General features: G+C 39.3%; 2 protein-coding genes across 2 annotated transcripts in view; one reads left to right on the top strand and one right to left on the bottom strand.

The window, feature by feature from the left end:
- Nucleotides 1-11,684, bottom strand: part of LRRC56 (leucine rich repeat containing 56) — a 75,510-nt gene extending 63,826 nt beyond the window's left edge. The window contains exons 1-2 of the mRNA XM_058156789.1: nucleotides 10,120-11,684; nucleotides 911-2,273 (exon numbers count right to left, since the gene is read on the bottom strand). The gene's annotated coding sequence lies outside the window, so the exon portion shown is untranslated. The remainder of the gene's footprint in view (nucleotides 1-910; nucleotides 2,274-10,119) is intronic.
- Nucleotides 9,716-22,933, top strand: part of HRAS (HRas proto-oncogene, GTPase) — a 77,385-nt gene continuing 64,167 nt past the window's right edge. Inside the window, exon 1 of the mRNA XM_058156801.1 lies at nucleotides 9,716-10,036. The gene's annotated coding sequence lies outside the window, so the exon portion shown is untranslated. The remainder of the gene's footprint in view (nucleotides 10,037-22,933) is intronic.

Here is a 22,933-nt window from a genome sequence, read left to right as displayed (position 1 = left end):
CATGACTCAAAATTGATTATAAACCAACAGGAAGAAATAATCATAAGCCATTTCCTACAGAAGCTGAAGTCCATTCCTACTATAAAGTAAATTATATTTTAGGATTCTTAGGAAATAAACTATATTACCAGCGTGGGGCAATTTCAAGTAAATATGCAGAAAAGCCAATGATAAATCTGCAGACTATAAGCACTCAGTTTGGTTTTTCATCCAAAATTTGAAGAATCAAAAGAAAACAAATGCCTTTCTACTAAAGAAAACTCTTCTGCATATCTGCATAGTTGTTAAATATATGATAGCTAATAGAACAATCAGTAAGTGCTAGCTAATATGCTATATACTATCAGTTTTATTTATTATTTGTGCAGTTCACCTTAGGTAAATATTTAGGTAAATGTTTTATGTTCAGGTACAGATTCCTGAAAAAAATGTAACTTCCATGCTTTGAAGTATCATATATATCCATCCTATATCCTTGCTGATTTAAAATGCAGTCCATCCCATTGCAATAGTGCTGACTTTTCAGTGAGGACTGGAATCGCAGTAGAATCCTCCTCACGGTGGCTCAAAAATAATTTCTCTTTTTTTAGTAGTTATTCCTGAAAGGGTTATTCTTGAATAAACCTTTTTGGGCTTTGAGTTTTAAGTCAAGGTAACTACCGGTGGCTACTTGACCGTGGCATTCATCGTTTCCTAAGTCAAAGCACACCGTAGACTAGAGTAACATCCAAGTAATAACGATAAATTTATTTGTTTGTCGCCCATCCCGCTGCAAAGCGACTTAAAAACAGCGGGAGGCTATAGAATGCGCTTCCCCATCAACTGAAAAAGCGGCAAAAAGAGCAAATATTGGGCTTGAATTTAAAAACAACAACCAATTTTTAAAAAATGATGGACAACCCCTTCCTACCTGCTTCTAATTTCTTCCAACTGCCGGCAGAAGAAAAAGACGCCACGGCACGTCAAAATTAAAAGGGGAAATGAACCCCTCATCGAGTCACACCTAGGAACACCCTCGTCCTTGGTCCTTTCGGCCCCCCCAGGCCTTTTCCAAGGATTAGCGTGTGTACGCAAGGCCTCAAGTTACCTTGGCAACCGCCTGATTTGAATACACTTGCTACATAGTCATGAGCCCGCCACCCTCGAAGCCAATCGCCAGCCTGCGGGAAGATGGGCGTGGCGTAGCTCTGCGACAAGTGCCAGCCTCTGCGCCAGGGGCCGCCCCTCGTTTTACGGGAGGCACCCATCGTCGAGAGAAGAGCGTTGTCCGCTGAAAGGCGAGAGTCTTAAGCGCGAGGGAGCCGGACCGTGTTTCAGTCGGCCGGTCGGTTTCCCGCCTTCTTTGTGTCTTCCTGGTTGCGCATGAACGCCACCTAGCACGTGTGTTCTGACGTATAAGCAATACCGGCTGAAAATTAAACAAGGGGTTGGCGGTAGTTGCAATGGTCCCCAAAGAACATTTCGGTTCATGTATTTGTTCCGAAAGTCAGTCTGACGGTAGAGGCGTCCTCTCCCCTTTTCCCCAGTGGAAAGTATATTTTATAAAAGGAGATCGCGCGGCCCATATCACATACACCCCTCCTAGTCTGCATCTCTGGATCACGGTATTTTACTGCGTTATTACAACAAAAGAGCAATGTCATTGTTTTAAAAGCTTCGTATTACACATTGGTAATTCTCATTATTTTTGCATTACACTGCAGGAGCGAGGGAAAACAAGAGTTGGCTGGCAGGGTTTTTTTTTTGGTTCAAATTTTCCTTTTCCACTTCATGAAATATTGGGAGGGAACATATCTGAGGGAGATTTTAGAGATAAAACAGCTGGAGGGGAAGACCATTTTCAGCTTGAATCATAATTTTCTGAAATTTGGTTTTTTTAAAGGCATTGAGAGAAATGTACATGTGTAGTAGACCTTAGATACACAGGTCTACATCTACACATTCTTACATACTATACATTTCTTTTTGTCTGTCTGTCCATCCATCTATCCATCCATCAGAATTGTTTCCAAGCTATAGTGGAGTCCTCTGGGATGTATGTTGTACAACTCTTTCAGAATGTTTATAAACACAACGTTGAAATTTTCTTTCTTCTCTCTCTCACCCATACTCTTTCTTGCAGCTATCAAAGACACAGCTGTAACTTGCTGGCACAATTTCCCAAAGGAGTCATTTATGCTCAGAATTATTGTCATTGGGTAGTACAAAAGGGAGATGCCAAAGCTTGTAGATCTGCAGGCAATGCAGTTGTATGATGTGGAACATATTTCCTGCTGGGATGCAACAAAGGACAAAAAAAATTATGCTCAGCAGTTGGAGTGCTGGATCAGTTTTGCAAGATGTTAAATACCTACTTGATTACTTGAAAATAGTAAGATAATGAGATAGCCTCACATTTTCAATGCTTCATGTTCTGTAGCTAGTTTTGGATTTATTATTTATTTCACTTTTTGCCAGCCCTGTGTTGGTCATAACAAAATCTGTTGTTACTTTTTGAGTGTACATGCTGCTATTTTGCCTACCTAAATATCTACTCATAGAATTAGCTTGCTACTAGTATATGTAGAACATCCATTTAAACTTCAAAGATTGAAGGTGGAATCTTATTCCTTGTACCAAGAGTATAAAGAAAATCAGAAACATCATATTTAGAAACACTCCTGATTCTAGATCAGGATTCTTGAGATCTAGCAGTATTTTAAATAGCATTATTTTTATTTATGATCATTGAGCAATCAGTACTTCCTATACCTCTTTTAGGTGTCTACTAAACTACTATGTACCATAAATAACAATAATTCAGTATTTTTTTCAGAGAGGTTATCACAAAGCAAAATGAGAAGGCTGTCATTGGCAAGTTTTGACCATCCTTAGGAAGGAAAGAAACAGATTTGGCCAGCATCATCTTTATGGAAAGGAGTGGAAATGTTTTAATGGATCAGCCTTTCTATACTTGGCATAAGTTGATTTGCCACCCTCTTTAAAAATGTAATATCTTTATTTACCTTGACACGTTTTACAAAAAAATACAAAATGCAAAAAAAGGAAAATACATGAAAACTGTAAAAATGTAATTATTCAATATAACAAGAATAAAACAAATGAAACAAAAATGGGGGAAACTAAATATGTCATACACAGTTCTAAATGTACCTTAGGGGGGGAATTTTAAATGATTTTCTAACTTTATAAAATATAAAGTCTATGATATAGAAAAATATATTGAGCAATTTTTGATTAGCAGATAAAATTGCCTTTTTAAAACTAGGTAAGTTTCTTGACTCTAAGAATAGCACTATTTTTCCAATCTAAAAATAATTATCTTAGCAATGCCCCAGGAAAATGTCAAATTGGGAAGGTTACAAAATGGGTTTCTGTCATTTGAATTTTCTACCAAAATATCTTTGGTGCCTTCTAATATATGCCATAGAGTAGACACACTTCTTTGGATAAAATTAATGTACTCTTATGTTCAGACTTTATTTAATTCTAGACTGAGGATTGATCCTTTGATAGATGTTGACTCAATGTGATCAATGTAACAAAACATTTATGTTTACAAATTTTCTATTATGTTAAGGTAAAAATTATAGGACTATAGATGATGCATCAGTCCAAGAAAAATAAATGCTGCTAAAATTATTATAGTAGCGTGGCTAACTACCTATTTATACTTTTTATTACTATGATCCATGTGAGTGTGTGTTTCTGTGTAGTGTATCTCCCTCTATATATAATCAAGGATGCAGTATGTCATGGCATGTTTTAAATAAAGCAACAAAAAAATTAATCATAATATGGATGCTGCTAACATTTTAAGACAATTTCTTATATCTTGGTAGAACTTGCAATAGCGAGATAATGAGCAATGGTTTCAATCTCCAAATCATAAGGGCAAATTTGTTTCAGATAAGGGAAGTTTGGAATATCCATCTAATAAAGACCACTGATAATAATACATTCTGCTATGCCTTAAAGAAAATCCTTCAGGCTGGGAATGATGAAAGATAAGTATTTGACCAGCACCTAAAGTTCTCTTCAAACCCAGATTATGTTGTTATATGGCACCTGTTAATTTTTTAATAGTATTTTAATTAAAAATTAGAATTAAAAAGATAAAAATACAAAAAAAGGAATTTATAAAAATAAAGTGCAGAAAATAGAAAAACAGAAAAAGAAAATACACACACAATACACACACAGAGAGAAATTACTTCCCCCTTCATCACAAGTATAATTACTTTTGTAATTTCTTCCCTTATCTCATCTCTTATCTATAAACAAATTCTTAAAACCACATTCAGTCCTGAACAGGAAAAGTCCATTAAAGGTTATCAGAAATAATAATGTATCTATTTTAGCTTTGATCAAATAAATCAACTGTTTTATTTCTTTTTTTGCCTAACAATTTTAACCTTTAGTCCATTCAAATAATATCAAAAATATTTTGCTCCATTCTGTATTAAAAAGTCAAGTTTAAGTGTTGTTCTTTAATTGTAATCTATAGTTCCTTCTGGTTCCCTCTAATATCGAACTTTTGAAGACCTTGTTTCTGTAATATCTATCCTTAAAAGTCCCATCCTATCTTAAAGAGAATTCAAAACAAAAGCATGTGCTCACAGGAAGTATTATAGTTAATTTTAAATCAAGTCCATGTGGGCCTTTAGTTTGTAAGTTTCCAAAATCGAAGTTCTAATCACCCTTTTGCTTTTTATTCCAAAATAAATGTTTTAAGTTGAATTTGAACTTTTAATTTTTTTTACTCCATCTTTATTATTTTTATAATTAACTCAAGGCAGCAAACATATCTAATACTCCTTTGTCCTATTTTCCCCACAGCAATAAATCTGTGAGGTGAGTTGGGCTGAGATAGGAGAACTGGGCTCAAGGCCACGCAACTGGCTTTCATGCCTAAGGCAGGAGTAAAACTCACCTAGTGCTGTACAACGTATTGGAGCAAAGGTTCCTAGTAGCTGAAAATGAATTAACATGCAATATCCAGAAGTAAAGGAAATATGCAAACGTAGTCTCCTTCTGAAGGTGCCAACTGCAGTTTCAGTAAGAGGTTTATTCCCTTGTTTCCTAGAACTTTAAACCCACAGATCTTGTGGTTTCCTCACTTGGAGCAACTGTCTGGAGCACTTTTTAGAGGTCTCAAATTCTTTCCTTGCCTAGAGAGGAATTACAAAGAGCTGGTCTAACTTGCTTGCTTTCCCTTCTGTCACTTTCTTCAGTTTGCCATTTCTTCCCTGGAAGTTTCTGCATCTTATTAATTTCCATATTCCATCAACTATCCTTTGATTATCTGAACTTTTCAGACATGGTAGGCCAGTGAAGAAACCTGAGCAGATGAGCTAATTCCATGTGTAAAGCTACATTAACAGAATCTAAAAGTACAACCCCCACCCCAATATCGTTATAGCTAAGAAACTTGGGAGGGTCTCTTCTGAGTCTCTTGCCCCACCCACTATTCAGCAATGGATTTTGATGTTGCTTATCCGACTGTTCCCTTGGCAGCATTCCAATCTCCCAAGATCTTTCCTACATATCATCACAGGAGCAGGTACAATATTTATTTCATATACTATGTAGAACTCATAATTCCATTCCAGTACATGTAGATACGAAGTCAGAAATTTCATACATTTTTGTCTGGTTACATTTAAATCAAACAGTCTTGTTTCTTTATACAGCAGCCACATAATTCAGTTAATTGTCCTTGCAATGCCATAAGCTGCTCCACAATCCTTTCTGCCAATAGGGATGATTCAACAATTTATTGCTGGACAACTATATACAATGTTCTGCTCTCTTTAAAAAGATAGTAACAATTGCTGGTAAACCACAGGGCCACATCATCATCAGATGAGTGTCTTAACACGTGTTTTTATTAAAGACTGTGATCTGATCATCAGCTGAATTGAAAAAGTCACTTTCATGTACAGGAACCTGGATAATCAAAATCTCAAAACATGGTTCATATTTTTCACAGCAAATATGTAATATCAAGTGCTTAGTTCTTTGCAAGTGGTTACATGCAAAACCTGTTCTAGATATTAAGGATTTAAGTCATGTGAACATTTTACAGTAGACAACAAAAAGCTTCAAAAGAAGTTAAACCTGAATATCAGAAATATTACATAGAGAACCAAATGTATTCCAGCAGATATACAATGTGGTTCCTCTTTGTTTCTTGGTCACCAAAAGGCAAAATAAATAGATTTGTCAAGTCTAATGCATATTTGGTAGGTGCAATGAATGTTTTATCAGTTGAGGGAAGAATAAATAATTACCAGTTCAGTTTCAGTTCTTTATGGGAGACAGATTATGAATCATTCATCTGAATCTGATTAATTTTGCATAATACATAACTTTATGTACTTAATTTTTATTAGTGATGGGACTTTTTGCTTGACTCTTAGGTCTATCCTTGTAAACGCTCTTACTGACAAGAACCCGTCTTCTAAATGATGCAAAGCCACCAATCTCAGTTTTACTCACCATAGCAACCAATATCTTATGATCAACATTATTCTATTTCACGGGCCAGGTTGCTATAGCAAAGTGCTTGTGTCATATTCTTAGGTGATAAAAGGAAGCACTTTACTTTTCACTAAAACACACATCCCAAAATGATCAAGTTTGATCCCAGAAATAGCTCAGTTTTAAACTACTTAAAACAACTTGTAAAGAATTGCCAGAAAAGTTTTACTGATGAATTTCTTCATGTGAAGATCTTTGCTGTTAGCCTATAACCAAATGCTCTTTAGGCTAGAAATTCTGCTTCTTTAATGGGCACTATAATGCAAACATAGTATGAATTTATCACATGGTTTGCTTATTTGTGATTTAGCATGTTGGGGAAACATCAGGGGTGAAATCCAGCATGTTCTGACAGGTTCTGGAGAACCGGTAGTGGAAATTTTGAGCGGTTCGGAGAACCGGTAGTGGAAATTTTGAGTAGTTAGGAGAACCGACAAATACCACCTCTGGCTGGCCCTAGAGTGGGGTGGGAATGGCAGTTTTACAATATCCTTCCCCCAGGAGTGGGAAGGGAATGGGGATTTTGCAGAATCCTTCCCCTGGAGTGGGGTGGGATTGGAGATTTTGCAGTATTTTTCCCCTACCACGCCCACCAAGCCATACCATGCCCACCAAGCCACACCCACAGAACCGGTAGTAAAAAAAATTGGATTATATCACTGGGAAACATATACACTGACTTAGGAGGCATGGTTTACAGCAGGATGATGAAAGCTGTAGCTATTGTTCTACAGTTCCGACTTTTTAAAGAAAAAAAACCAACTAGATTTCTTTATGTGCACTTATGGCCCATTAAGAGTGAGTGGCCTCAGATTGCTGCTCTGAAATATGCATGCTGCTTAAGCCCTAGCAATACGAGTTCAGCAGGAGCATTTTTCTTTAATCAATTCCTCCTTCTCAGGGCTGCTGTGATGCCTGCAAATCAGCCAAAGGCCAGCTTTGGGGCAGCTTGTTTTTTGTTTCTATCCTGATCATTTTCTTTCTGTTCAGATAATATAATACTAGAGCTGTTAGAATGTGCTTACTTCATTCTCAGACAGCACTGGAGAGTTTCTATATGACAGCCTGATTGCTCAAAAGATAGAGTTAAGGCAAGGTTAGATTAGAGAGGAACAAGATGGTGTACTTTTAGCATCTCTTGCCACTAAGCTCTGAATGACTTTGCTTACATGCTATTTTAAACCATAACTTATTGAGTAAACTATAAATGGCTAAGTGTGCAGAACAGACTAAGCTGTAGTGCCCAAATCAAACAAACTACATTATGGTTTAAGACCCCACCCAGTAAACTTTTGGTTGAAACTTGGCCTTAGTTCCTAAGATTGGGAGTACGGGCACTGTGTTGCAGTGGTTTTGCTCCTTCCTGAATGGGCAGATTCAGTCCCTAGGTATGGAGGAGAAATTAACTCATTGATTATTCCAAAATGGGATGGCACAAGGTTCTTCTCTGCTGCTAATGAATATACAAGCTGATGGGAAAAGTCATCTATCAGTTTGTGATGGTATAATCAGAACCACAGAGCTGCATCTCCATCCCAGTCCAGACATGCATTGGGAATTCTAACCCAGTGCCTGGAGACTGTAAATATCTTTATGGAGAGAAAGAAATGGAGGCTGAATCTCAGCAAGACTGAGCTACTGTTCATTTACTACGCCTAGCCATCTGGGTCTCAGTTTACTTCAATGATGACTTTGGACTTTTATTTTGATATTTTATGACTACTTTGTTTTTACTGTACACAAGTCTATGTAGATATAAAATATAGTGATGTAAAAATATAGTACATGTACCTTTTTGTAGAAATTTGGGCGTATCACAATGCTAAGCACTCATATTTTATATGAATAAAACTTGAAATTTTGAGGAAGATGTTGGATTTAAAGGAGCATTTTGTTTATAGCTATTGTATTTTGATCTTATTTGATTCTTTGCAATGTTTTTACAGTATTTGATTTCATAGCAGGAAGTTTGTTTCTCCTCACTTATATTGTACAGTCTGGATAAAGTCTGCAAAGCAGATAATTTACACTTTTCTTCAGGTTATGCACAGTATGTACTATTTTTAAAATAATAACTTAAATCAGAATAACATAAAAAAATCTCTCCCCCCCCCAAAAAAAATTACCCTAATAACCCGAATACTAGAGTTATATATTTGATCCCACACTGGCCATTTAACGCCAAGTCAATCTTCATAGCCAAAAGTTTATAAATGTAACAAGGTCCCTCACTTTGGACAATGTTTAACTTTTTAAGAAACATAGTTTGCAATGTTTTCTTACTAATCTAATTAACAGAACCCGCAAGTAAGGAGGATGCAAATTTACAATCTTCTATGGCTACCTCCATAGTAGTGGCTGCCCAGGATAATGCGGCTCACACAACCATAGGAGGGGATAATGGGATTTGTATTTTAGTTCTGGAGAGCGCCAGGTTGGGGAAAGCTGCCGTTCCTTTGTGCGCTTTCCTATTCATCCCCCCTTCCTCCTTTTCCAACCAGGCTAGCACGGATTCCCCACATCCTACCGACTTCACAGCCAGCATTTCTCTGAGCAGGCAGGGAAAAGGATAAAAGAGAAAGAGGCCCCACTAGGAGCAGCAGCAGAGGGCCACAGCCAAGCTACGCACAAAAACGGGTCCTAAAAAAGAGGAAGGAAATGGGGGGAGTGCTGCTGAGGGAGTCCTCGCTCACAAGAGAACTAAACCTGGATGGAATATTTACCTCGGGTGGAAGGGAGGGCGCGCATCTCCTCATCCCGGCGGAGGAGGAGGAGGAGACGGCTTTATTTGCCTGGAGGAAGCAGCAGACTCTAAAAATAAGCCACGCGAGAGGCGATTCCCTTCTCCCAGCTTGCTACACCCATTTCCTCCCTCCCTCCCTCCTCCGGCCCCTTGCCGCTCTCCGAAAGCCCAGGCCGGAGCCGCGGCAGCAACACAGCAGCGGGCGGGGCCGAGGGAGAAGGTTGCTCTGGGAGTGATTGACGTGTCTCGCAGCCGACCACGAGGTCGGAGGATTGGGGGAGCCGCGGCCTAGAACCCGAAGGTTGAGCAGGAGCGCCTATCAGCTGCTCCGGGAGGTTGAGAGCTACGAGTGGGCGGCGAGCGGCGTTTGGGCGTGTGCCGCCCGCTGCCTGGGGCTGGTTTTGCGTGCACACATTGTCCAAGCCGCCGTCACGGCAGCACCCGGGCGGAGCGGGTGCCTCAGTGTTGGGTGCCAATGCGGGGAGGGCGTTGCAAACACGGGGCTCCTCCGCCGCCTAGGTGGAAAGTTCGCCGCTGGATCGGACCGACGGACCCTTGACTAAGAGAGCAGCCGGTCTTTCTGCGGAGGGGACGCGGAGTCTCGCGAAGGCGCTTTTCTCTTTCCAGGCACCACGCAAACTTTGCATTTCCTCGCACGCTTCCAATTTTTTTTTTTTTTTAAAAAACCCTCTAGGAAAAAGGCAGCTTTGCTTTTCTGGTTTGCAAGCAAAACCTCGCAGGCTATAAGTAGTAAGTAGAGCTTCCTCCTCCAATTCTTAAATGCTGTTTTGGGGCTTAGAAGCACGTTCGCCTTGAAGGTTGATTCGGCTCACCTGTGTAAGTAATTCCTTAGCAGCCCTGGGGAAGGCGGCCACGAAGCGGCTGCGGATCTGTGGGCGTTCTCCGGTTCAGCTTTCAGCCGTTTGGGAATATTCAAGGTGCGGGCTGTAATAGCCAGAGGTCCTGCAGTGGTTCACACGGCGCGCCCCAGGGCGACCGTGTACACGGAGCTGTTAGTTGCAGCGCTTGGCTTTTATGAGCCAAAATGGGGGAGGAAAAAGGCGGGTTGCGCGTTGTAGAACATCTCTTTCCCTGGATCTTGGCTGAAGTCGCTTCGGTTGTAACCCGAATCTCCGAAGTGAGGGTGTAAAGGCCAGACTCCCCCTCCCCCTCCCTAGGTTATTTCAGCATCATCCTCGCCACCCTCATTTCTTAAGTAGGAGAGACTCGGAGGGGTATCGCTTGGGGAGGTTGCGCTTCCTTCGGCCAAAAGCAACGTGGGAGGCGGTCGGCGGCGTACAAGAAGGGAAGGCACGGCGATTGCGTCTGTCAGGGGGAACAGCCTCGTGTGCGAGAGGACGAGCTATTATGGGGTGTGTCCGATTGTCAGTCGAGGGACGTTAAGGGAGAGCGCAGCGAGGCTGAAAGGGTGACTTGGGGTGCTGCCAGGCGGGTGGGTTTCATTCTGAAGCTTTGGGCTTCTCCTTGTTAATCGTCCGCTTGTGAAATCCAAAGGCCAAAGTGCAATTCCACGCAGGGACGGCTCTGGGGCTTAAAAGAAAGCCCTGGGTGGAACGCTTTGCAAAGGGGCGAGGCGTGTCCAAGGATGGTGTGTGACAACACGCTCTCCGGTCCTCCTCCTCCCCCCCCCGCGATTTCCCGGTCTAGCAGCAGCCGCCGCCGCCTCACTGACGCTAATACTAGGCTGTGGACCGGCACATCTAGACGCGAGGAACTTCATCGGCTCGGCATTTTTCTAGAGCTTGGGAATTGTTGCTGCCCTGGAGGATCGGGTGGGTTTGGGGGGCTCGGGAGCGGGAGGGTTGACCCGCCACCTGCTTGCCTGTCTCTGTTCCCAGCTATATTGTGACTGTGCTTTCTGTAAACACTTCCTGTCAGCGCCAGAGAGGGGTGGGGGGTGGCGGCTGATTAATAGGAGTGCCAGTGATTACATCTTCTAGAAGCCACGGATGCTAATGATGATACTTTCTGTATCCCCAGGTTTTCCTCTTCCAGTGATGTTCTCTTCCAGCCATTTGCCAAGGCTTGTAGGTAGTTGTGGGTTTTGATTGCACTTTTTCCCCCCCTGCCATGCAGTTTAGGGAGTGGTCTGAGAGAATAGTGAAGTAAGTTTGGTTCACAGCTGCAGATGCAGCGGGCAGATTAAGGTCCTTGTTTGGACGTGTACACACAGGAATAATCTGCATTATATAGTTTTGGAAGACTTTGAAAGGAAAAGGTCCTGAGCTGCAGTGTTTAATGTGGACTGGTCCTTTCTGGCCCTTTGGGATTCTTAATCCTTTTCTCTGATCTTCTGTTACTTCCCAGCCTATAGTAGCCTTTTGTTATGATTGGATACTGATTGAGGAGGGGTTAACATGGCTTCCTTCCTTGCTAGTTGATGCCACTCCCAGGTTTGCAAACTGTCACTTGAAAATAGGTCCTGGGAATGCCTTCTCTTGGTTAATGGGAGAAAAATCTCCAGCTGCTTAATTTCCCAGGGGCTTCGATAATTTTGTGCTTTATGCCTGTGAATGTTGTCTTCCCTGTATCGTGTAAGCTGGCTTGTTTTATGGGTGCATGTGTGTGTGTGTAAGTGTTTGCTGTATTTTAAAACAGGTTGGTAGTACTTGAGTGTTTTAAGCATGTTTTCATCTTTCCTTGAGTTAAACTGGAGGGGAATGTGTTTATTCCCGTGGGAAGCAGGTGGGAGAGGCTCACATCTTGTTGCTTAAAGACAAGTCATTCTAGGCAGCAGGATCAGTCCTCTGACCAAACGTGCACTGACTCTCATTGGCTCTGTCTCCTAAATTGGAGGCTACCTGCGAGCCCCACCCCTGGAAACAGGTTTCTGCTCCATTTATGTCATGATGTTCCCCCTGAATACTTAGCTGTGTAGTAGACCATCAGTCAGATGAAATTCTGGAAAGTGCTTCCTCTGGGAATGTTAAATGATCCATCATTTAACAGCAGTATTGGATAAAGGCACAGGAAAAATGAAGCTACATCCCAAGTACCATGTTTTCCTGAAAATAAGACCCTGTCTTCTATTTTTTTGAACCCTGAAATAAACGCTTGGCCTTATTGCCATGCACTCAAAAGCCCGATTGGGCTTATTATCAGGGGATGTCTTATTTTGGGGGAAACAGGGTATGTATTTTTTCTTTTTCTTCCTAGAAAAAATAGGTTGAAAATCAGTTGACAATAAGGGGTTCTTAGGTAACTGAATAAAATTGGTCATTATTTCGCTACAATAATGCTACAATTTCATGTTGACAAACTCCTTGGCATCATGAATGATGTAGGAACTTGGCTGGAAGAATCTTCCTTCTGTATAAAAAGCATAGCTTTGCACTGCATTTTAAATCCTATTCTTTAATCCCAATTGGTAATTGAAGTTTCTTGATGATGAAAGAAGGTATATCCATAGCTGTAGTTGAACTGAATCCTGACTAGAATTGCCTAGATAATAAACATTTTTCATTACTGTGGTAATTATGAAACAAACTATTGTTACTAATTTTATTTTTGTGCTGCTCTTCGTCCTCCAAAAGTATATATTGATATTTGAACTTAAGATAGAAAGCCTGTTCATTTTAATAGAAAAGCAACGAAAGGATTTTTTTTTCAAAAAAGTGGGGTGATCTAAACATTTACTTCTCATAACTATATGGTGGATGTTACAGGGAGCTCCATCCTAATATGTATGAATTGTTTCATTGGAAGTTCGTGTGAGTGATTAGACTTCAGACAGAGGGCATATGAATTCCTTAGGCACTAAAATACTAGTATATTTATCTGATGTTTTTATTGTTTCAAAAATTTTAGTGTTTTAATTGTAATATATTTTTTTGAATTGTAAGCCAGAATCATTGGCTTAGATGGGCGGCTATAGAAATTAAATAAATAAATGCAAAGTTTGAATAATGAAAATTTCTTCAAAAGAAATGCCAGGAAATGAATATTTATGAACAGAAGAATAAATATGTGGCTACATATTTACTGAGTTTTTAAAAATGTAAAAGTAGAGTTCATGCATGCTCCTAAACCCTAAATTGACTATTGAGCTTAGGCTAAATCAGTGGTAGTCAACCTGGTCCCTGCCGCCCACTAGTGGGTGTTCCAGCTTTCATGGTGGGCGGTAGGGGTTTTGTCTGATTCTGAAGCACTTTCCTTTTTTTTAATTTAATTGACTTTTTAAAAAAATTCATAGCATTATTTAAAAACATTTTCATTAGGTTTTCATAAAATTCCCTGTGACAATTTAAATTTCTGAAAATATACTATTTGTATCACCTGCGCATAGGTTTAGTTCACGTTATGTAAGTAAAACTAAATGGTGCAATAGTGCGACCGCAAACAAAAGAGCCTCGCCCCAGAATAGCTGGCGCATCTCCCCCCACACCACCCAGCTCTAACTGATAAGCAGAGCTGGTAGCCCCCCCCCCAAACCTACTTTATAATCACCATTATTGTGGAACTGGTGGGCGGTTAGAAAATTTTACTACTAACAGAGAGATACAAAAGTGGGCGGCAGGTATAAAAAGGTTGACTATCCCGGGCTAAATAATAAAACCCGGCCATTGTGGTTTACAGTTCAGCCTAATAACTAAACTAAAATGTTCTTAATTAGCTGAGCTTTTATGGAAGTAAGAAATCGTGAAAGGAAAAAGAACATCATGGACATCAGAGAGGTCATTCCAGGGATATTATAGGGGATGAAATACCATGTTGAACTTTTCAATCAACTTCCCTTTGGAATAAATGGTTAAAATATTGATGACAATATTTTACACACAATTATTACTCTGCAAAAAAAGTTTACATTGATTAAGCTATCATGGATCAGATGAAAAGTTTACCTAGTTTAGTGTTCTATTCCTACAGTTGCCAGATAATTTTATATGAAGAGTTGTGAAGCAGCTTTGGTTATAAGAGAACCTGTATGATTTATAATCTCCTGTCACAGATATAGAAGCCACACCGTTTCCAATATTGGTGGTACTACAGAACTTGTAATGAATTCCAAAATTTTGCTTCCTGTATGTGGAGGTATTCTTTTGTCTATTGTGAGTTTCTCGCCTCTCAGCTTCATTGAAGTTACAATGGCACCGAAAAAAGTGACACAACCATTTTTTACAGTTAACGACCATTGCAGCATCTCCATGGTCACAGGATCAAAATTTATATGCTTGGCAACTGACTCTTATTTAGGATGGTTGCAGAGTCCTGAGGTCATATGATCATCTTTTATATCTATGACCTTCTGACAAGGAGTCAGTAGGGAAGCCAGATTCACTTAACTGTGGCAAGAAAGGTTGTAAAATGGGGCAAGACTCACTTAGCAACAAAAAATTTGGGCACAATTCTGATCATAAGTCGAGGACTATCTGTATGCCATTTTCAAAAAAGCTGCACATGGATTTGATGCTTTCATCAGATTTATCCACTGTTATCCTCAGAACCTGATCAGTCAGTAATCACTCGTGTGTGTATGTGTGTGTAATTTTTTTACCACATTAGACAAGCTTGTTTGTAGTGAATTGGTTGTGCCATTTTAAGACAGTTACAAGTAGTCATCAACTTACAACCATTTAATTAGTGACCATTCAAAGTTATGACTGTGTTCGAAAAAAAATGACAACCAATCCTTACACTTACAACCATTGTAGTATCCCTGCGGTCATCTCATCAAATTTCAGGTACTTGGCAGCCAGCATGTATTTACAATGGTTGTAGTGTCCCAGGATCCTATGATTGCCATTTGTGATCTTCCTAGCGGCTTCCAAGAAGCAAAAATAATGGGAAAAGCTGGATTTCTTCAATGACCATGTCATTCATTTAACAAGTATGATGATACTCGTAATGACCGCAGCCAAAAAAAATTGGGTGTGGCTCACTGATTACCTTGCTTAGCAATGGAGGCTTTAGACCCAGGATGTCAAACTCAGTTTCATTGAGGGATGCATCAGGGTTGTGTTTGACCTCGGAAGGCCAGAATGGGCGTGGCCAGCTCGATGTCACTGGTGTCGCGGGCACCTGTGGCGGCCCAAGCACTCTGCCAGAAAAAACAGGCTCCCTAGCTCTGTCTTCAGCTGCGACAGCCTCCTGCAACCCTCTGCCAGTGAAAAAGGAGCTTGAGAGAGCCAAATGTGGCCTTCCTGAGTTTTGTTTTTGCTGGCAGAGGTACCGCGAGCCAGTCCTTTGCTGTTTCCAGGGTGGCCCCATGGGCCAGATCTAAGCACCCCATGGGCCGGATCTGGCCCCTGTGCCTTGAGTTTGACACCTTTGTTATAGACCCAATTTGGTTGTAAGTTGAGGACTACCTTACATATTAAAGAAATATAAAACTCTTTCGGTTACTTTCGTTTTTATTTTCTCAAACAATTTGGCATCAGCGAAGGTATCCATTCCCTACTCAACCTTTAACTCCAGATCATTTAAGAAAAATAGATATATGCTACATACCCTCTTATCAATCATTTGTTTATTTTTTACCTCACTTATTTTTTAACTGGTTGGGCCTATAATAGACATGAACAGTTATGTCAACAAGCACATCTGCTTATAAGCCTTGGATAACTAGTCTGTATCAAGAACCTTGTAATAATCAAATAAATTTTTATAATCTATATTTACATTCTTTTTAACATTCTTAAAGAGCTGTATCAAGATTGTGATGGTCTGCTTGTCCAGGAATTGCAAAGAAAACTTATGCTGCATCATGTTGATTATTCATTATCAGAAGTTGCTTTTCTGTATCTTTCAGTTGGGAAAAAAAAACTTTTAGATTAAGTTATATTACATTGTACGTCCTTGTAGCATAAAGCCAAATCTTAAGGACATATCACATTTTTGTTAGATGAGCAATTTCATTTCATGCGTATATTCTGGATTTAGCAATTTGTTTTCTGTAAGAGCTAGCATTTTGTCTCTTGTTATTACTAACTTATTTCTAACTCGGGTTCTCTCAAAATATCTATTCAGGCATGGATGACTCTAATAGCAGTTACAAAAATGTTATCCAGCTTTCCTGTCACATCCAGCACCTTTGGTAGCTGGTTTCCTATTGCTAATATATTGAAATATGGCTAGCATTATTTCAGAATTCGTTCTAAAAATTTATTTTATTTATCTTATTAATTTTTGGATTTTCCTTGTGTAACTTTTATGGTTTTTTTTTTATTCTTTAAACAAAAGGACAAGGATGATGATAATAATTTAGATAATTTTATTCATTTTCTGAAATAACATATCTTTTCACTTTATCCTTCAGCTGCTCTCATTTTCACCTTGCCATGCTTATTTTCACAATGACCATTTTGTAAATGTATGACCATGTAACAACTGAGGAGGGACATTCCCCAAAGACAGGAGGAGAATCATGGGAGGAAATGGAGTGAGGAAAAAGTTGGAGCTGGTAGGAAATTACCCACTCCGACCATTTGAAGAAGCCTTCAAGCTGTATTCTATAGGAAATACAGAAACCCAGTAGCATCAAGAAGACAAGCATGCAGTGCCAATTGCAACCTGGTGCTGCTCTTGTGTAAGTGGTAGTTGCTACTGAAATTGCAGTGGTTCCTACATATTCCTGGAGTGATTTGGGCAGTGGACTTTTTCATTTCTATTACTGCAACTTGGAATCATGCAAGCTAGAACCAATAATCTATAGTCAAAAATAACTTCAGTAAAATGTTTTTCCAGTCTTAAAAATAAAGCAAAACCAAATATTGGAGACTGAAAAAGCACATGGCAAAAGTAAATATTCCGCCAGGCTGCATGCAGCTGTCTTGTTTACAAAGAGGATGGGGCAGGATGTAGCATTTGTACAAACCCAGCTCTTCATTTGCTTGATAAGTTATGCAAAGTCTTAGGCCTAGGCTTTAGTCAAACCTTCTCTGTTGAAGACCAACAAACAAAAAAAGAGAGAAGAGCTTAAAATTTACGTATGTATAAAACATTGTCTGAGCAATATTTATTACCCCAATAATATATAGCAACCTTCCACAACCTTACCCCTAGTTATGGTGGATTACAACTTCCACATTACTAACTGGGGGTTATGGGAGTTGTAATATCAACAAATCTGAAAGAAACCAGATTGAGAAAAGATATTATGGTATTCATATTAAAGGCATCAAGCAAGGAACAACTCTATAGGGTATAGTCTTATATAAAGCTTCATTTTGAAAAGATTAAATATCTCTCAGTATGCGAAGGAATATAGAATTTTTATAATAATACTGTCAAAACACTGAGAATCATATGCACTTGCAATCAAATATAATACTTAGGAAATGGGGGTGTATTCAAGAAAATCAATAATCCACATTAATTGAAAGCATAATTCCAGAAAAGGTTTTTTTTAAAAAACCCTCAATATTCAGTAATATGAACAGAATAATAAGAACTGGGCAACACCGACCCTTTCATAATTATTTTCATAAATGCTAGAATGGACATTTAATTTGCTTTCTCGGCATGAAGAGATATCACACACAATAGAAACAAAACAGGCTAAAATGTGCTTTTTAGAATATTTGAGAACACTGTTTTAGACCAATCAGGAATTCAGGATACCCCGGATATGAATTTTTTTCAACAGTTCAGGAATAACCCAGGCCCCCATAACACTGACTCTGAATAAGAGTTGAGTTATTTCTGTATTTCTGGTTCTGCAAGCAGGACTGGATCAAAGAGGCTAATTCTCTTTACTGCAGTTTTACAAAGCTTGTGTTATTTCACTTATGTCAATCCTCTCACCTACTTTCTGATCCTCAACTTCAACTTTATAGAGTTTTAAAAGAGGAAAGGTGACTGACTTGGTGACTTTGTAGTGGTTCTCATAGGAATTGCTCAGATTTCCCCCCTTTTTTTATGCATATGATCACAAGAGATTCCAGCCATGCATTAAACTAAGACTGTGGGTGAGGAGTATTAGCCATTTATTTTGTTCCCCTAAGTGGCCTGGATGAAGAGTATCATTCATTTCAGGACCAGCAAAATTTAATGCAGGACCATGACATGACGACTTTTTTTTTTTTGCACTCTGCCTCAGTTATTTGAAGTTAACAGGAGTGGAGATAATCACAGGTATGCTTCAAAGAGCTTTTCGGGTTAGAGAATAAAAATGCTGGGGGTGCAGATAAGCCTTCAGGTATAAACTGCTGAGTAACTACTAAACAATATCCAGTTCAGAATGTAGCACAAGATTTTTAGAATGTGTTCTAATGTTCTTCGTAAGTTGAAAGAGAGTTTTAAGCAAGAACTGTAAATCTAATTCATCTCAAAGGATTTGTGAGTCCTGAATCTCTGGAGAATGCCAGCTTGCCACTCTTGTGAGAGTTGCAGAGCAGTAGCTTCATAGTAACTAGTAACTGAGCAGATATGATAGACGATTATTGCTGATATCAAGAATTTCCCAATAGAATATGCCAGGTTCTTTATGTGGAGGCTAAATACAGAATTCCTCACCATTGACCATGCTGAGTATAGGAGGGCTGTTACACTCCCAACCCATCAGGGGAACAACATGATGGGCAGTGTTAATGTATTGTGCAGCTGAGAAGCAGAATTGAAATGATGACTATGCACTTTTGATAGTGGAGCACTGTTGAACAATATCCTTGTATTCTGTGACACATCTGAAACACAACAAACGTAAAACAAGCCATATTTATAACTCAGTAGAATCAAGAAATACTGTGCACAAGTAGTCCTCAACTTACAATTACAGGTATTCCTCGACTTACAACAGTTTGTTTAGTGACCCTTTGAAGTTACAACAGCACTGAAAAAAGTTAACTTACGACTGTTTTTCACACTTGCGACCGTTGCAGCATCCCCATGGTCACGTGATCAAAATTCGGATGCTTGGCAGCTGACTCATTTATGATGGTTGCAGTGTACCAGGGTCACATGATCGCCTTTTGCAACCTTTTGACAAGCAAAGTCAATGGGGGAAACAGATTCACTTAACAAGCATGTTACTAACTTAACAACTGCAATGATTCACTTAACAACTATGGCATGAAAGGTTGTAAAATGGGGCAAAATTCACTTAACAAATGTCTCGCATAGGAACAGAAATTTTGGGCTCAATTGTCAAAATTTGAGGACTACCTGTATTTGTATGACGTTAACAGTGGACCCCTCAATAACTACTTTTGACCCAGTTCCAGAGTTCCAACGGCTGTACATTTCACATGGTCACATGACTCCATTTTGAGTACTTAGAAGCCTGCTCACCTTTGTGGCCAGTTCAGTGGTGGGTTGCTACTGGTTCACTCCGGTTCAGGTGAACCGGTAGCAGCAGTGGTGGGAGGCTCCTCCCACCCACCCGGACGTCATCAAATACGATCTGTGCATGCACGAGTGAACCAGTAGCAAAGGTAAGTGAAACCCACCCCTGGGCCAGTTGCAGCGTTTTGTGGTGATGTGACCACAATTTTTGATATTTTTGCTGTTTTTTTGGCCTTTTCAGTTGGTTTTTGGCAAAAAATGCCCCCAAGAATAAACTGATCTGCTTAATGACTGGCATTTGTTTAATGACTGCCATGAAAAAAAAGTCATAAATTCAGATTTGATTTATGAAGTCATAAATTCAGATTTGATTTGGATGTATTGACTTATGACTGCCGTGACTCGCATTGGAAATTCCAGGCTCCATTATGATAGTGGAGGACTACCATAGTTTTCTGTTTTTAAAAGCAATTTCATGAAGCACTAGGAAAGAAAGAACTTTTGGGAAATTGATTTAATGTGGGTTATGATATAAATAAATAAGTGATATAATTGAATGAAGATTATTTTTATTTTTATTTATTTTTGTCACAACAATATACATAAGCATCACACAAAATGATTATATAGTATATAAACATATATATGAGGAAATATAAGGAAGTATAAGTATATTTATATATATAAGAAAAAAAAACAATAGGACAGGAACGGTAGGCACATTTGTGCTCTTATACACGCCCCTTATAGTCCTCTTAGGAATGGGGTGAGGTCAATAGTAGAAAGTTTTTGGTTAAAGCTTTTAGGATTATGAGAAGAGACCACAGAGTCAGGTATTGTGTTCCAAGCACTGATAATTCTGTTACAGAAGTCATATTTTCTGCAATCTAGATTGAAGCGGTTAACATTAAGTTTAAATCTATTGGTTGCTCTTGTATTATTGCAATTAAAGCTGAAGTAGTCTTTAACAGGAAGGACATTACAATAGATGATTCTATGAGTTAAACTTAGGTCTTGTCGAAGGCGACGGAGTTCCAAGTTTTCTAAGCCTAGGATTTCAAGTCTGGTGGGATAAGGTATTTTGTTGTTTTCAGAGGAGTGGAGAACTCTTCTTGTAAAATATATCTGGACACGTTCGATTGTATTGATGTCAGAAATGTGGTATAGGTTCCAGACAGGCAAGCTGTATTCAAGAATTGGTCTAGCAAATGTTTTATATGCTCTGGTTAGTAGTGTAGTGTTTTTGGAAAAGAAGCTACGTAAGATTAGGTTTACAACTCTTAGTACCTTTTTTGCTATGTTGTTGCAGTGGGCTTTGGCACTTAGATCATTTGATATGAAAACTCCAAGTCTTTAACAGGGTGGGGATCATCTGTAAGGTAATGTCCATCAAGCATGTTCTTAGTGTTTAGATTTTTTTTTCCAATATGTAAGACTGAGCATTTGCTGGTTGAGATTTGGAGTTGCCAAGTTTTAGACCAAGTTTTAGAAGATCAAGGTCTTTTTGAATGGTAGATGTATTGTCTGTGGTGTTAAATAGTTTGACATCGTCAGCAAAGAGAACACAATTACTTGAGATATGGTCACAAAAATCATTTATGTATAGTATGAAGAGTGTTGGTCCAAGAACGCTACCTTGATATGATATGATATAAATGAGTAAAAGGGGAGAAAACACAGTGGTTTTTTGACGTAATTTTAATGTTTGCACTGAAAATAATGGAAATTATTCATTTAGTTTACTATTTAGAAGCAAAGGAAAGTAATATTGTATATGTGCTTTTGAAACAGTGTTGACTACTAGCAACTGCCTGGTCTAGTCCCTATAGTTTTCTTAGCAAGATTTCAGAAATAGTTTGCTATTGCCTGTTTTCCTAGGACTGAGAGAGAGTGATTGGCCTAAAGTCACTGGCAGTTTTCATGCCTAATGTGGGACTAGAATTCACAGTCTCCCAGTTTCTAGCCTTAACCACTACATCATCCTGACTCTCTATAAAAAAGGATGCAGTAAATTAGAATATGTTTCTGACATTTAATCATCTCTATCATAATGCCATAGTAATACATGAATCACTGCACCGAGTTAATATTTCCTGTTACTATCCTATCCTATCCTATCCTATAACCATAGTTTGAAAGGTTGTTGGTTTTAGAATTGATGTTTCACACTATAATTGCAGTGCTATGTAAGATTACCTGGAAATAAGCACATTCAAAGATAGCAATGTGCCATATACAAATTTGGCTCTATGAGAATTCATATTTTCAAGAAGCTCAGTTTGGTGGTAGCCTCTTCTCAACCTTGGTTGATCTGAAAAAAACTACACAGTGGTTAGTTAACCTGATTAGTGCTCAGGTGGTATACCATTCAGAAAGTCAAGGTAAAGGTGCCCCCCGCACATGTGTGCTAGTTGTTTCTGGCTCTAGGGGCGGTGCTCATCTCCATTTCTAAGCTGAAGAGCCAGCACTGTCCGAAGATGTCTCCATGGTCATGTGGCCGGCATAACTCAACACTGAAGGCGTACGGAGCACTGTTACTTTCTCACCAAAGTGGTCCCTATTTTTCTACTTGCATTTTTTACGTGCTTTCAAACTGCTAGGTTGTCAGAAGCTGGGACAAGTAATGGGAGCTCACCCTGTTACATGGCGCTAGGGATTGGAACCGCTGAACTGTCAACCTTCTGATCAACAAGCTCAGGGTCTTAGCCACTGAGCCACCACATCCCCTCAGAAAGTCTAGGCTAGACTAAAAAGGAAAAGGAAAAATCCTGACCTTTTTGAAAGAAAATAGCCACTTACTATATCAAGTAAGCTACATGTAAGTGTCCAAGACTTCACCAAGAGCTGAGCTAACTTGGGGATCTTACTTACACTTGCAAGAAAGCAGTGTTGTTTGTTCACTCAAATCAGTCGTGAAAATTGTGAGGAAGGAAAGAAGGGAAAGGAAGAACTACTTGTGATAGGAAAGAGACATTATGGATACAGAAAAGTTCCATCTCATTTTAGATTTCTGGATATCAAATTCTCTTCTGTGTGAACATGTCTATGATATCATCTGTCTGAGTACTTGGGAGGAGAGATTCCAAAGATAGCTTTTTCTGGCAGCATCAAGTTACATCTGAAAGCAGTAGCTTTCCTTCAGGAAAGGAGAATGTTTCTAAAAACTGCTAAATGCATTAGCAGCTAGAAATCAATGGCCTGGATTTCTGAAAATTAATGTTTATACAGCCAGCCATTTCCATCTGAGTGGCTTGTCCTTATCCCTAGAAACATGACTTACCAACGAAGCTTCTTCAGCTAAGACATCTTGTCATCCAGTCACACATGCCAAATCAAATTTCCTAGTGCAGGACACTCTGCCTGCAACCACCCTTCTGTTTGTTCCCAGGATTATCTGTGTCCCAC

Source organism: Ahaetulla prasina, chromosome 1 (assembly GCF_028640845.1).
Source record: "Ahaetulla prasina isolate Xishuangbanna chromosome 1, ASM2864084v1, whole genome shotgun sequence".
Lineage (NCBI taxonomy): Eukaryota > Metazoa > Chordata > Lepidosauria > Squamata > Colubridae > Ahaetulla > Ahaetulla prasina.
The sequence above is the reverse complement of the archived record's forward strand: the minus strand, read 5'-3'. Positions and strand labels throughout refer to the sequence as shown.